Here is a 15,955-nt window from a genome sequence, read left to right as displayed (position 1 = left end):
GCTCAGCATCTGTTGATTGTTCCCTCATCAATCAGCATTTCCAATGCCTATATGCGCACATTTGTATTCTTTTCTTATGGTTGGATGGGTAAGGGGGCGGGGAGTCCAATTATAATTTTGGGGTACTGTTAAAAGGATGAGAATGTACGTCAGTCATGAGTTTAATTGTGTGGAAATCTTCTGTAAGTCCTCATAAAAAGAAGGTGAGAGATGCCAATTCAGATTGTATCGGGTGGGGGGTAAAATTCAGCAATTCAGGACTAGTCACACACAGCCAGATGTTGCTGGCTACAACTTTCACAATCCCTTACCATTGGCTGTGCATAACCATGTGGATGGGCTTTGGAGTCAACCACACCTGGAGAGCCACAGGTGCCACTTCCGCAGTCCCAATACCCACGTCTAGGTACATTTAAGGTTAAATGACCAAAAGAGCACTGCTGTGGTCATTTTATTTCTCTATCAAAAGAAGAAGAAGAGTTTGGATTTGATATCCTGCTTTATCTCTACCCTAAGGAGTCTCAAAGCGGCTAACATTCTCCTTTCCCTTCCTCCCCCACAACAAACACTCTGTGAGGTGAGTGGGGCTGAGAGACTTCAGAGAAGTGTGACTGGCCCAAGGTCACCCAGTAGCTGCATGTGGAGGAGCGGGGAATCGAACCCGGTTCACCAGATTACGAGTCTACCGCTCTTAACCACTACACCAAAAGAGTTATCAGCCTAGGACAGACAATCCTCTTCTATTCCAACAGCAAAGCCCCAGCCAGCACAGCAAATGGTCAGGGATGATGGGAACTGGAGTCCAACAACATCTGTCTGTCCCTACCCTGAGCACTACCCGACAGGAGCTCTCATTGATACATTTGCAGGGCATGCATAGTACATTTCATTATTCACAGCAAAATTATTTCACTTGTAGAGTGGCAACATTTTAGTACTCCTGAAGAAGAACCACATATGCAAGGATATCGTCCGGGACCCTTGGATTTTTTTGCACTGGGCCCCAGACAGATATTTTCCCCTCTCCTCCCCGCTTTTTAGATCTTACTTTTTAAAAAAAAATCCTTAGAGGTCTGCTGTGCACACTATGAAGCACAGTGCTAGTGAAAGCCAACATCACCCACCATCTTAATTGGCACATAAACATATAAATTAGCATACCCAAATTGTGTGTGTGTGTGTGTGTGTGTGTGTGTGTGTGTGATGGGGACATTTTGGCCAAAACATTAAGGTACATGTGCTTAATCCTTCCACTATTAGATACTGACCCTCTTAACTGCCCAAGTACGGTGTAAAACTCTCAGAGTCTATTTCAACAAGTTTGAAAATGCTTAACCACTCCACATACTGGCACGGCAGAAATCCTGCACCCAGTTATGCATGCATATAAATCCTAAAGAGTTATCTAAGTAGCCAGGGTATGAAAATAATTCTTCCCAAAAATATGTAAGATGCAGGTGTCAGCCTAGGAACTACTGAAAGTATAATGTTACACAGAGACAAAAAAAAAAAAAGTCCATAATCTTGCAAACACAGACAAAAAAAGTCTTAGAAGGATTATGAAATATCAGCATTTCTTGTCTGTAAGTACCTAATTTACTCATTTTAGGTTTGGCTAATCTTGCTTCCCTTCTCTTTTCCCTTGAACTGACCCCAGTGCCTTGCATATCTGTGCACATTTCAATAGAAGCTAGTTTTTCAGTCATTTAAAAAGGAGATGATTATTAGCTATATTTAAGATGGTTTTCAAGAACTCCAAATCACTTCAAAATCCTACAAAGCAATAATTGAAAAGTAAAAAAAATATATGTACAAGTATTCTTATGAGAAGAACAATAAATACAGTAAAAGGATTTATTTATACTAAAAAAGAGAGAGTCTTTACTCCATCTGGTATCAAGATTAATCATTATTACCAGGGTGATATTAGAAAACGTTCTGTGTTATTGAGGACTCCAGTTGTGTAGCTCAGGGGTGGCCAACTGGCAGCCCCAGGACCTTACTTAGCGGAGCTTGCTGGTGGACAATGGCTGGGAGGCAAGAATGCAGCCAGACATGACAGGTCATTTCTCCTCCCTCACTGAGGCCTGACAAGGAACAGCTGGGGAGAGACGTAACTATTGATAGAAGAACTAGTGTTCCAGTTGCAGACCCTCCAAGTGTCCCTATTTTCCAGGGACATTCCCGGATTTACAGAAGCCATCCCGGTTTCTAATTAGATCCCAGAATGTCCCGCTTTTCCTCAGAACGTCCCTATTTTGATTTGAGAAATGTTGGAGGGTATGGAGTTATGCGACGCCTAAGCTAAGGAGATAAGTAACTATACAACCTTTAAAAGACATCCGAAGGCACCTCTGTATATGGAAGTTTTTTTAAAAAAAATGTTTAATGCTTTATTATGTTTTAATATATGTTGTAAGCTGCCCAGAGTGGCTTGAGAAACCCCGTCAGATGGGTGGGGTATGATGATGATGATGATGGAATAGGACAGGCATAGGCAAACTCAGCCCTCCAGATGTTTTGGGACTACAACTCCCATCATCCCTAGCTAACAGGACCAGTGGTCAGGGATGACGGGAGCTGTAGTCCCAAAAACACCTGGAGGGCCGAGTTTGCCTATGCCTGGAATAGGACATCCCTATTTTCTTCAGAGAAATGTTGGAGGGTATGCAGTTGAACCAACACCCAACAGGAGGAAAGCACTTGGGAGGACATTTACAATAACCCTCTTACTTTCCAGTCCTATTCAGGTATTTGAACGCATGATGGAATAAACAGTTTAAGGAGGGAGCACAGCAGTCCTGTCCGCAATCTTTATGCACTGGCATCAAAGGTTTAAAGGGCTGTTTTTCACATGTTGAGCTGAACAAGCATCTTCCGAATGACCAGGCATCGGAGTTCTGGATTGTGGAGAGGATTCTTTGCATGTCCTGCTGAAATGCAAACCATTCTGTAGAATGCTGAAAGGTCATTGATGGAGTCAGTCTCCATGAGAGCTTTGGGTGGGGTATTTCGGCTCATGCCCTGCACTCTTTCTCCATATTTCATTTCCCCTGTGTGTACTTTCCACGTTTTAATATGGCTATCACTGGCTGTTGTACTTGGTACCTTCTGAAGATAAAAACCAGGTGCCATTGGATGTTATGACAAGAGGCGTAGATGAAGACTGATATGTTGATCAGAAACATAGGAGAGCTACAAGTCACATACCCAGCAAAGAATGTGGAAATGCAAATGGACTCATGATTTTAATGAACTTATGCCATAAAAACTGTCAGGGTTGACTTAGACAGGACATTTTAATGTTGGCAGTTAATTATGACTACCTGAATCTGTCTGAAGAGCTTGAAGCTTATCTTAAATCTAATTTAAAAGACAAAAGGCTATAGAAGACTTTGAAGCGTGATGTGCTCCACTCCTATTTCCCCTGCTAATGCTAAAAGAAAATGTGGAATATAAAATTTAAATTATTAACTCAAAAGAGATTATGTTAAAGATGAATGAATAGTTTGTAAAGTTTGTGGGCAAGTTTCTAAAATGGCAAAACTTATGACATGATTTATGTCATGTTCCAAGGGTGGCCCAATTTACTTATCGTGGAACAATTGAATGCAGACAGTACTGAACTGTACAGTGAAGAAAAACCAACTCCCCTTTTGACCCTTGCCGTGTCCCAGATACAAATCACCATCCTATTTAGAGTATGTGGTCTACATAAACCTGTTAATTCACCACTTTTTAACAAAGCTCAAAGTGATAATGAAAATAACTACCAGGTTGTTATCATTGATATGCACAATAAAGAGCCACACTGATCTATGAAGGATCTGAGATAATAAGGCAATGTGATTGACACACCCTAGCATGCTGGGAATCTTAATCCAAAACATCTGGAGGGCAACAGGTTGGTGAATGCTGATTCATAGAATCATAGAGTTGGAAGGGACCCCAAGGGTCATCTAGTCCAACCCCTCCCCCACAATGCAGGAATCTCAACTAAAGAATCCATGACAGGTGGCCATCCAACCTCTGCTTAAAAACCTTCAATGAAGGAGAGTCCACAACCTCCCAAGGGAGATTGTTCCACTGTTGAACAGCTCTTACTGTCAGAAAGTTCTGCCTGAAGTTTAGTCAGAATCTCCCTTCTTGTAACTTGAAGCCACTGCTTTGAGTCCTACCTCTGGAGCAGGACAAAGCAAGCTTGCTCCATCTTCCATGAGACAGTCCTTAATATATTTGAAGATGGCTATCATAGCTCCTCTCAGTCTCCTCTTTTCCTGGCTAAACATATCTAGCTCCTTCAACTGTTCCTCATAAGGCTTGGTTTCCAGACCTTTGATCATCTTGGTTGCCCTTCTCTGCACACGTTCCAGCTTGTCAACAACCTTTTTAAATTGTGGTGCCCAGAACCGGACACAGTATTCCACGTGTGGTCTGACCAAGGCAGAATAGAGTGGTACTATTACTTCCCTTGATCTGGACACTATACTTCTGCTGATGCAGCCTAGAATAGCATTAGCTTTTTTTGCTGCTACATCACACTGTTGACTCATGTTAAGCTTGTGGTTAACTAAGACCCTAGATCCTTTTCACATGTATTACTGGTAAGCTGGGTGTCCCCCATCTTATATTTGTACATCTGGTTCTTCTTGCCTAAGTGCAGAATCTTACATTTGTCCCTGTTGAAATTCATTTTGTTAGTTCTGGGCCAGTTCTCCAGTCTGTTAAGGTCATTTTGAATAATAGAAGCAGAGAATTGTAGAGTTGGAAGGGACCCTGAGGATCATCAAGTCCAATCCCCTGCAAGGCAGGAATATGCAGCTGTCCCTTATGGGAAATGAACCTGCAACTTTGGCATTATCAGTACCATGCTAACCAACTGAGCTATCCTGGTTACTGTCTTCTGCAGCATTAGCTACCCCTCACAATTCGGTGTCATCTGCAAATTTGATGACCATTCCATCAATTCCTTCGTCCAGGTCATTTATAAAGACATTGAACAATAATGGGCCAAGGACAGAACCCTGTGGCACCCCACTCGTAACATTTTTTTCCAGTATGATAAGGAACATATTTGTGTGATAATTTGATTGGAGAGGTAGCTGTGGGGAATGTTTCATTCTCACCCCTCCCTCAGTTTCATGCTGAAATTCTATACATTCTTACCTGGGAAAAAGTCCTATTGAATACAGGGGAACTTCCTTCTGAATGCATAGGACTGAACTGTGAATCACTCTCCAAGTTGCTATTTGCTCCATGTAGTGGAAACAGGTAAAAAAGTAAAGGACCCCTGGCGACTGTGGGGTGTGGTGCTCATCTCGCTTTCAGGTCGAGGGAGCCAGCATTTGTCCACAGACAGCTTTCCAGGTCATGTGGCCAGCATGACTAAACTGCTTCTGGCACAACAGAATACCGTGACGGAAGCCAGGACACACAAAAATGCCATTTACCTTCCCACTGCAGTGGTACCTATTTAGCTACTTGCACTGGTATACTTTCAAACTGCTAGGTTGTGGAAATATACAAGCATGATTCAAACACCTACATTTCCTTCCACTTTGAAGAACAAAACAGCAGCTTGGTTAATATTGATAGGTAAAACGGCACCAGAAGGAAGGAAGGGTTAAATGCCCTAGTCCTAACACAAGAAACTGGGAAGTCTTAAAAATGCATATGCTACCCCTACTTTATAGAAATCTGAGCCAGCCTTGGTTCTTTAGTTGACTAAATTTGCAATTAAAAATACTGTGCTGTGGTTTTTGCATCTGTGGGCAAATTCTATGGCTTTAGGCTTTAGCTTTGCATGTGTGGCCAAATGCAAAAGCATCATTGTGTATTTTGAAGTGATGTGGAAGCAAATGAGAAGAGCGACTTTGGAAGAGGGAGTAGCTAATTTCTCCTGTCTATGGGAGCAGTAACAAGCTAAACCACATACTGTAATTTTTTACTGCTTACAAATTGGCACCCTCTAGTGGAATGACAATGAAGTGCATGGACGGTTTTCAAATAACTATACCCATTCAATTTCTTTCTTTTTTAAAATCGCGAAACAATCTATTAAAAATACAGTTCTAAATGATGAATACTAGTTTTATCTGAAAGAGCTCAAACACAACTTGCTTGCTTGCTTATTTATTTATTTATTTATTTAAAGTCTCACTATTTCATTCTACTTTCAAATGAAACATATATGAGTGTGCAGACACATCTGCACACTTATGAACACATTGCCACAGGCAATGCCCATGAATACAGTGAGGTTAGTATGGCTAAATTAGTGAATAGGAAGCCTAATCTTACACACATTTTCTCGGAAGTAACTCTCACCATGTTCATTGGGAGCTGCTATAAAAGGTAAATCTAAGTGAGTGCAGTATGGGGCATTTTTCATAGGGTTATTCTGGCTAAAAAACAAACATGACAGTCCTATACATATATACAATGGGAAATAAAATCCACTGTGTTCAGTAGCCTTTACTCCCAGGTAAGTGGGCGCAGAATGAACACTTTACCTGGGAGAATACACCATTGAACTCAAGGGGACTTTCCTCCAAGCAGGTACCGTATTGGCCTGAATATAAGCCGCACCCAAATATAAGCCGCATCTTTAAAATTGGGGTGGGATGGGGGGAGGAAAAATTCCCAAATATAAGCCGCTCCATTCCTCACTGCTCCTGGCTTCAGACTGGGGGTGGGTGGGGGAGCTGCACTGTGTTGCTGACGGCCTTTCCCCTTCCTCGCTCTGTCCTTTCCTGGCCTTGGAGGCAGGCACTGGTTTGCTGCGCTCCTGGCGCTGTTTGCCCCACGCTCCAGGCTGCATACCGTAAGGTTGTGAATATTAGCCGCACTTTAACTTTTCAGTCAGAATTTGGGGAAAAGGTGAGGCCAATATTCAGGCCAATACGGTATGTATAGGATTGCACTGTTTGTTAGCTACTCTCGTTAGTCCCAGGGCTAATTTTGCTGCCAACGTTAACTCCAGTTTTATGTATACAGGCTGATGGGCTGGCAGCTGAATCTTTCTTCAACAATGGTTGCAGGACAGGGCCCTCCACAACACCTGAGAGCAGCAGGCTAGCAGAGCAGAACATATGGCATGCACAGCTCTGTCCTGCCACCTTCCTGCTGCTCCCCTGCATCTGCTGCATGAGGCAGCTGCCACACGTTGGCTAATGACAGGGCTGGCCCTGCGCATTCTGAGTCAATACAAAGAACTTTCATTTCATTTCACTTTTAATTTGTATACCGCCTTTCTATATTACTATACACAAGGCAGTTTACAACAACCAGCAAAGATCACACACCTTATAATAATCCGACCCAATACAAAAAGTCATATTAAAAACATAGCTTAAAATAAACAACTTATGGTACAGAGATACTGAAAGACCAAAACCCCCCCACCAAAAACTGTTTATGTATTCAATGACTGCAGCCAGAATGATTTATGCTCAAACATGGAAAGATGATTCTGTACCAAACGAGGAGGAGTGGCAGACTAAATTAATGGACTATGCCAAAATGGCAAAATTTACGGGAGCAAGAACCGAGAGGAAAAAAACTTTACAAAAGACTGGGGGAAATTCGTGGATTATCTGAAATTTTATTGTACACATAGAAATTCATTAGCAGGATTAATTTAAACCAAACAGTTAAAATTAATGTTAAAAGATAACTAGGGAGTAATTATTAATTGGAATAATGAAGGAGATGCAGTGTTATAAATTTTAAAATGTAAGAAACCGCAAAAGGTGTGGGGGCAAGCCAACATATATTTGTTGGGAAATATTGGACTGTGTTTATGTCAAGATATTATGGGGGGAAATGAAAAATAAAATTTATATAATATTTATATAAAATAAAATAAACAATTTATATCAAATAAAGTAATATTCAACAATCCATTACAATATAATAGTACACAACAAAATTAACTCTCAAAATATCAGCAAATAGGAATTAAACAGAAATTCATTCTTAGCAATTATAATAAATAATTACTAAACAATAAATTACTAAACAATCAATAAAAATAACAAGAAGTCAAAATGCATAAAATACCACAATACATACAAAACCATGTAAAAGGATCAAATAATCATTCCTGGAATTCACATGAATATTATGTTTTTTTGTTATCCCTCTCCTCCTCTGCCGAAGATCAGTGGGAGAGCATAAGCTTTCATCCCACAATCTGAATCCACAGCAGCCTTGAACTCTTGTCCATCTGCAGAGTTTCAGCCAAGTCGTTTTTCTTACATACAGGGTGAGTCCTTTAAAAGAGGCCCCATGGATACAGAGTACACATGTTCCACAGGGCCTCTTTTAAAAGACTCATCCTGTACTTGGATGTAAGTTCTGTTCTGGTTTCCTTAAACAGACCTTTATTTGTTCCAAGATTACACCCCTATGTTCTTCAAGAAGTCCTCACACACTAATGAGCCTTATTGCCACTTGGCCATATTTGGGTATAATCTGCTGAGAATCTCCTTCGGCCCAATTCAAAGGAGGAGATCTCTGTATGGAGAATCTTCTCCAGATTTTAGAACACATGTATATAAATAGGATAAGCTCCCTAACATGGAGGCTTTGAATTGCTTCCAGTGAGATGCAAACCCCTTTTACATTATAGTACACTTACATATGAACAACTAGAGCTGGATCAGGGTTATAATGAAAGGACATAGTGACCTTGGGACAGTCAGTGCCTCTCAGCCTAACCTACCTCACAGGGGTGTTGCGGGGAATAAGTGCGGAAGGGGAGAATCCTGTACTCTTTGGAGATGAAGGTATGAAATAAATGCAATCAATAATTCCAGGTACCCACATTGGTATAAATATGTGGTAGATACACATATTAAACAGCAACTAGAGGAACCAAAGGGCAAAAGAGAACAGGACTCTTGCATCATTCATAACTCTGCAGAAGAGGGGATTTCAGCAGATGTACTCAAGCCATTCCTGCTGAAATTGCCTCTGCTACATCACTATTAAAGGCACAGAAGCCTTGGCCTCTTTTTTTTACCTGACTGCCCTTTCAGAAATGGAAATGTAGTTAAGTTACAGCCTCTTAACCAGGCATAGGCAAACTCCGGCCCCCCGATGTTTTGAGACTACAATTCCCATCATCCCTGACCACTGGTCCTGTTAGCTAGGGATGATGGGAATTGTAGTTCCAAAACATCTGGCGGGCCGGAGTTTGCCTATGCCTGCTCTTAACAGTGCAATCCCATGCATGTCTACTCAGAAGTAAGTCCCAGAGTCCAGTAGGACTTACTACCACGTAAGTAGGTATAGGATTTTAACCTCATTGTTTACATTATTATTCAAAGGCTTCGGGATAATGTGAGACCCTCATGCTGGAACTAAGGTTCATATGTTCCCCTTCTGCACATACAATGGATTTAAACATCACTTTTTTCCGATGGTGTCTCTCTAGAATGAAAATGCTTGAAAACAACCCAAAGGCAATTTTGTGCACAGAAGTTTTAACTTCAGCTGAATGGGAAAGATCTAGTGGATTTCTTTTTACTTTCTTTTTTAAAATACATTTTTCTATTCTAGACTTGCCGGAGAACAAAGATTCTTCCTGTACTGCTTGATTGCTGTAAGATACTCACCTGGAACCAACCCAAAAGGTGCTACTTCCAACAGCATGGTGCTTGTGACTTCAGTGGAAATGAGAGATAACAAGAAGATCCTTGAGGCAACCTGGAAAGGAAGAAGCATTGCATTCCAAGGGCAAACGATAAGGATTTCTCCAGACTCCAGCCAAGAAAATAGAAGGAAAGGAAGGGTTGGTAGAAGCTGCCTTTGTAGATTGTTTAATTTGGGCATGCATTATATCTCTGGAAGCCGGGATGTTCTAAATAAAAATAACCACTCGTGTATGCAAAATGAAAAAATAGTTATTGCATATCCTTTCTGCAGAGATTCAGCTTGATTCTGTATTATTCTGAAAGGGGTGTTTAGTTAGATCTAGCCATGGTGAAGCTCACTTGACCTCCTGATAGCCAACTTGCTGTTGTCTACTGGGAAGGTGTGACACAGTGCAAATGCTCTGGCAGGAGTGTCAGGTTGGCTCCGCTGGTGCATTTGCACCGCACTGATCTCCCCACTGCCCCTCCTTCCTGGTAAGCAGCAGTGAGTCAGCTGCTGGGAGGTCAGGTGAGCAATGGTGCCCCACCATGCAGTCCACTATCGCCTTCACCATCTGAAAGGCAGCATCAAAATGACGCCACGTGAACACTAGCAATGGAAACTATGGAACCCCCATTGATGGGGATGGTAACTTGAGCCTTACTGGAACAGCTGCAGCAAAGCAAATTGAGCCTGCGAAATTGGTATGGAAATGCTCAGATTGCTATTGAATGGATTTGCATGGTCATTTTACAGAAGAAGTTTGAGCTGAAGCAGCTTATGTTTATAGGCTATAATGTTTCACCACATCCCTTATCATCTACAGAGCAACATGCCTTCATGGTGGCCACATGCTAGTGGTAGCACCTACTGATTACAGCCCATTTTCACTAGGTGTTTTCCTTTATTCCTTGCCTATCTAAAAGCAAGCTGGAACTGTTTTTGGAAAAGATTGGAATGTGGGAGACTTCAGATGTTATAGAACTTATTGACAGCCGAACAGCAGAAAGCCCTGCCCTGAGTGCCTCTTGAGGTTAATTTTCCACAATAGCTGGCAGGTAATTAGGATGTAATCCAGGGCCTGATGATGACCCTTAACTGAGCTCCACAACCATCTCCAGGACTATGCCACCCATAATGATGGCAGAATTGCACCCTTCTTGAATAGGATATTTAGAGACAGGGTAACTTTGCATGTGAAGACAGGTTCCAGTGGATTGATTGGATGAGACCAATTGTGGGTCCAACGGTCAAGAAGGTGGTTTCAGCACATGCTGTAGAGGAATGTTAGGGGCAGATGGGAAGGTAGCTCATCTAGGAGAAGGAAAATTGCTCTTAAACCTCTGCTGCCTTATCTCTCCTTATCTTTGGGAGAATAAAAGGCAAAGGGTAAACCTTACACAAATCTGGAGTGGAGTCCCTAAGACAGTTGGATGGCACCTTGTACACCTCCTTCTGGCAACTCCTGGGAGAGCAAGGTTCGAATCCCCACTCAGCGATGAACTTCACAGCGTGGCCATGGGCCAGTCACTATCTCTTAGCCCAACCTACTTCACAGGGTTGTTGCGAGATTCAAGTTTTCCCTGCTTTTAGATATGGTAATTACATTTAATTTTATTTGAATGCCGAACAACTCTTCTTGCTCTCTTTTCTTCTAATTATTTATTTTGTTATGTGTTCTTTATGTCCTTTATTCTTTTAACAATTTGTTTATTTACTTTTCTACTGATCTAATTTGTTACGAGTGGCTATTTATTTATTTCCTTTATCGATTCATTTATGTCATACTGCTGCATTTTTATTCCAGGTGTGTGTGTGTGTATAAAAAGAATATTTAGTAAGAATGAGAATACATCATGTAAAAAAACTGAACTAAGTAAAGGTGCCATTTGTGATCATATACAAACCATGTGTGTAGAATAATATTTCAAGCATATTTTAATGACTCATCCTTCCAGTTCATTTCATCAACCATCATTCCATCTCCATGTGAGGTTCATGAGAAAACTTTTGTTCCCAAGTTAGATGGAAAAAGAAGTAAAAGGGGATAGTCAAAAAACTGATTTATTTATAAGACCAGACAATTTACCCAGCTGAAGCCTTAATCTTCGCCAACAAATCACCTCCTAAGATGAAAGCTTCCTAATGATAGTGGGTGCACAGTCAAAATGACCGGAATTTTATCTCCAGGTCCTCTGTTAATGTAGCCATTATAGCATAATGCTTCACTTTGTGACTCATGGTTTACCTGAAGAATTGAGATCTGATAAAAATGGGCCCAGGTCTATATCTCAAATAATGAAGAACCTTTGCTAGTGTGATAATATTTGACATGTTTTTATCTGGTCTCTGCCATCAGAGTAAGTGCAAATGGGAAACCAAATGTGTTTAGAACTTTTAAAACTGCCATGAAAACTGTGAAGGGAGATATTCTATCTGTAAATCAGAAAATAGCTTCTTTCCTGCTATCTTATCAAACAGCACTGCATAGTTCTACAAAATGTATGCCCACCGAACTAATGGGAAGATAGTTCCTGGTCTAGGAACTATGAGACCTAATTTTTAGTAACTTGGTGGGCAATGCTCAAACCACTTTCCTCAAACAGTCCCATTAACTGTAATGGGAATAATTCTAGAGCACGGGGCCCCGCAGGAAGCAGCATATATAAATGCACAATGCAAGCCCTAAAAGAGTGAGGACTTATATTTCTAATGGGTGCATATGCTGCTTAAATATATTAAAACTGGCAGCATCTGTTGTTGTGTAAGATGATGCAAGCTTTAAAAACAAAACAGAAAACTGTTTCCACTACATTTTGTGCATGTGATTAAAAAAAAGATGGGTAGAGAATTTTCACTGAGAAACAAACCCTACCAATGTGGGAGAAAATATCCTACACATAGGCAGGGTGTGCCGGGTATGCCCAGAAATACTCAATGTTTAAAAAGAAAATTGAGATCATGGTGAGAAGGAGAAAGTATGGAGCAGCAACCTTGCAGTCTCAGCTGCCACTGTGGGAAAAGGGACAAAGGTGGCAGGGAGGAGGAGGGAAGCAGACAGCAAGAAATGCAGGTAGAACAAAAAGACTGGAATGAGTCTGGAATGGATCTGCAGCTTCTGGCTGCATCCGTCTGTCTATCTATCTCATGGCTCTATCAGCATCTAGGAGCTTGACACCTTTTTGCTCTCATATGGTGAGCGATGTCTCATTCTCCAGGACAGGAAGATGCGGAAACCTTAATTTGTCTTGGTCAGTGAAGACCACGACAATTGACTGTACATGCCTGGATGTATACAGCAAAAATTTGGTATTCTGCGTTCCATTTTTCAAATTTGTATTTTTAAGTGGAGTTTAGTTGTTTGTTTGTTTTTAAAAAAAATGTTTAGCTAAGTTTTAGTTTGTTTAGTTTGTTTCATGAATAATTTGTTGTTTCAAATCTCTTACCTAAGCCACGAACTCGCTAAATGGACATAGGCACCATCTCTTAACATCTCTAAGGCAGGTGCAGGAGGACTGGTTTCAAACTGTGTGGTGGGAAGCTGAAAAAGAGGGGACAGCATACAAACACACCTGCCGAAAGCTCCTCTTCTACACAGCTGGCAACAGTGTGATAGCTGCTATGTCCTTTTTTTCATCTAAAACGGGGGCTTAAGGTATCCACCATGATGGAATGTACCAGTTTCTGGGTATCTCGGGAGTGCTGTTCAGCTCAGCTTCCAACGTCTGGTTGGCCACTGTGAGAAAGGATGCTGGATGCTCTCTGACTGGAGAGATGTGAAAAAGGGGAATTCCCCAAGATTTGGTGTTGGGCTAATTTAGGGCTTCAGGATGGGCTGTTCAGCATCTACAGCTCTGCCTCCAACAAAGGGAAATGGTTGGGGGGTTCAGGAGAAACAACTGGGGTGGGCTGCTGCTGCCTGAAATCAGCTCACTCTGTCTACTACTAGAGCTGGCCCTGTGTTAGCTTGATGAACAGGTGGTGTGGCCACTATTGATGTGGTAGATTAGGGATGGGGAGCCCTGGGTTCAAATCCTCACGCCAATCACTCTTTCTCACCTTAAGGGAGCACAAATTAGGTGAGTTCCTTGAGGGAGATGAGATACTCTTCTCACTAGTAATGATTCGGTTAACGTGGGAGGAATTATTATGGAGAAAGTCAGGGATAGGAATACAGGAAGCTGCCTTATATCAATTCAGACCATTGGTCCATCTACCTCATTGCTGTCCACACTGACTGGCAGCAGCTGTAGACGGTTTCAGGCAGGAGTCTTTCCAAGCACTACCTGGAGATGCTGGGGATTGAAATTGGGATCTTCTGCAAGCAAAGCAGATGCTCCAGCACTGAGCTACCTGCAGCCCTCCCTCCCATAGTCATTTTGGCAGAATGGACATGTGCATTGCATTCTCATTTGTATATAGCCATCTTTTCTACAATATAAGTATACTTAGGAGAAATCATGCCTAATAACACACCAACTATACTTCAACAGAAGTTTTTCCCCCTATGTTTTGCTCCAAGACCGCAGGTTCCCTACCTCTGCATCAAATCAATGGTGTAGTATAAAATGCCATGAACCAGTTATTTGGAAAGAAATAATAACAAAAACAGTCCTGAGATTTTATTTTGCCAGTGATCAGAGGTCATTACGCACCAAAACCCAGAAGAGATTTCATGATTAGCTGGGTGAAACCCCACGTTTGACAAATGAAAACAAAGGGCTCATTCAGATTTTTGTTTGTTCCCTGTTTCTTTTCTCCCCCTGCTTTCCCTAGGGAAGCAGTGGGTTTTCCCAGGGAAAGCATTGGCACAAAACCTCTCAGACCCATGCCTGGAAATCATGGGACCAACAAAAGAAATCACAGGATGAAGGGAAGGGCTGATGAGCCCAAAGCTAAATACTTTAAAGAAAAAAAGGTTACATTGGAATGGTGACTGTTAAGTTTCATGAAGCCACTAGATGGGGATCTTGAGTCAGTCATCTCAAAATATTATTTGGCTTAAAAAAACCTGTTTTATCCTAGGCAGAATTCATGCATTGCAACTTTATTCTTTGGGCATTTGAGTTTTTACCCAGCCATGTGGCTAACGATGGAAAATTCACAGGTCCAATGTATATATTTTAAAATTATTTCATGATATAAGTATGTGTGGGAATGGTTTTTGGGTCTTCAGTGACATGACATATGCTCCAACATCATGTTTGTTTAAAAAGACGTTCCAGTGGAATTTTTCTGCCCCTCCCGTTTTCTAGGAGGCCTACCATTTATTGTAGAAATAATCTGCCTTCTAACAGATAAAAAGAAGGGGGAGAGTAAGAAGAATCCTTTGCTGAAAGGGACCACAGTGACCCAATTCATGTTGTTTGCTGTATGAATAAAGCAGCTGCCAAAATCCTTTGGACTCTATCACCAAGATCTTGGCTTCTCTGTCTCTTCCTCCCTACTGTCTCTTGCCCAAGGCTGTCTCCTCAGCCATACTCAGCTGGAAGCACTTTTCTGAGCCAAGCACAGGAGAGGCAGCAAAACCACGACCCAGAAGCAGGAACCTGTTCCAGGTTCAATCTCAGGCATCACCAGGTAAGGCTGGGGAAAGCCCTGCCTAGAGATCCACTCCCAATCAGAGTAGATAGGACTTGGTTAAATCAACCTATTCTCTGACCTGGTATAAGGCATCTTCCTGTATTCCTAATTTCCCTTATTACAGAAAAGGCCATAGCTTCAGTGGTAGAGCATCTGCTCTGCATCTAAATCAGGTGTGGGGAACCTGTGGTCCTCCAGATGTTGCTGAACCACAACTCCCATGAGCCCCAGCAAGCAAGGTCAATGGATTGGGATGATAGGAGTTGTAGTTCAGCAACAACCAGGCAGGGTCAAAGGGTCCCCACAGCTGATCCAAATGCTGCAAGCAGCCACAGGCAGACTTAATGCATGTATTTGGGAGACGCCCAGTTATAACACTGTTTGGGAGGGAGGTGCAAACCAGAATTAATTTGAACTGCAATGAATCCCTGCAGAGAAGGAATTGTGTATGTTGTAATAGCTATACCTAATAAGTAGAGGTTGATTGAAGTGCAGAAGAGATGGTTCCATGCTAGCAGGTAAAATAGTAATTCTTCCAACATTGGAAATCACTGAATGGATGGATGACCTTCTGCGACTGGCAGCCCATGTAAAGATCCTATCGTTAAACTGAAAAAGGTAGAGTTTCGGGAGCTTGAGAATTGGGACTTCATTGAACTCTCGGTGTTGTATAGTAAAACTCCCATAATCTCTGACCATACTAGCTGGGGCTAATGGGAGTTACTTTTATTTA

General features: G+C 41.7%; 1 long non-coding RNA gene across 1 annotated transcript; it reads right to left on the bottom strand.

The window, feature by feature from the left end:
* Positions 1–364: 364 nt before the first annotated feature.
* LOC308481450 lies at positions 365–15,955 on the bottom strand. The gene is made up of 4 exons (XR_013988679.1): positions 15,689–15,955; positions 13,086–13,180; positions 9,621–9,865; positions 365–459 (listed from the first exon to the last, which is right to left on the bottom strand). It is a non-coding gene; the product is annotated as an uncharacterized lncRNA (long non-coding RNA).

Source organism: Podarcis pityusensis (genome assembly GCF_964106645.2).
Source record: "Podarcis pityusensis genome assembly, chromosome: 7".
NCBI classification, from domain to species: domain Eukaryota; kingdom Metazoa; phylum Chordata; class Lepidosauria; order Squamata; family Lacertidae; genus Podarcis; species Podarcis pityusensis.
The sequence above is the reverse complement of the archived record's forward strand: the minus strand, read 5'-3'. Positions and strand labels throughout refer to the sequence as shown.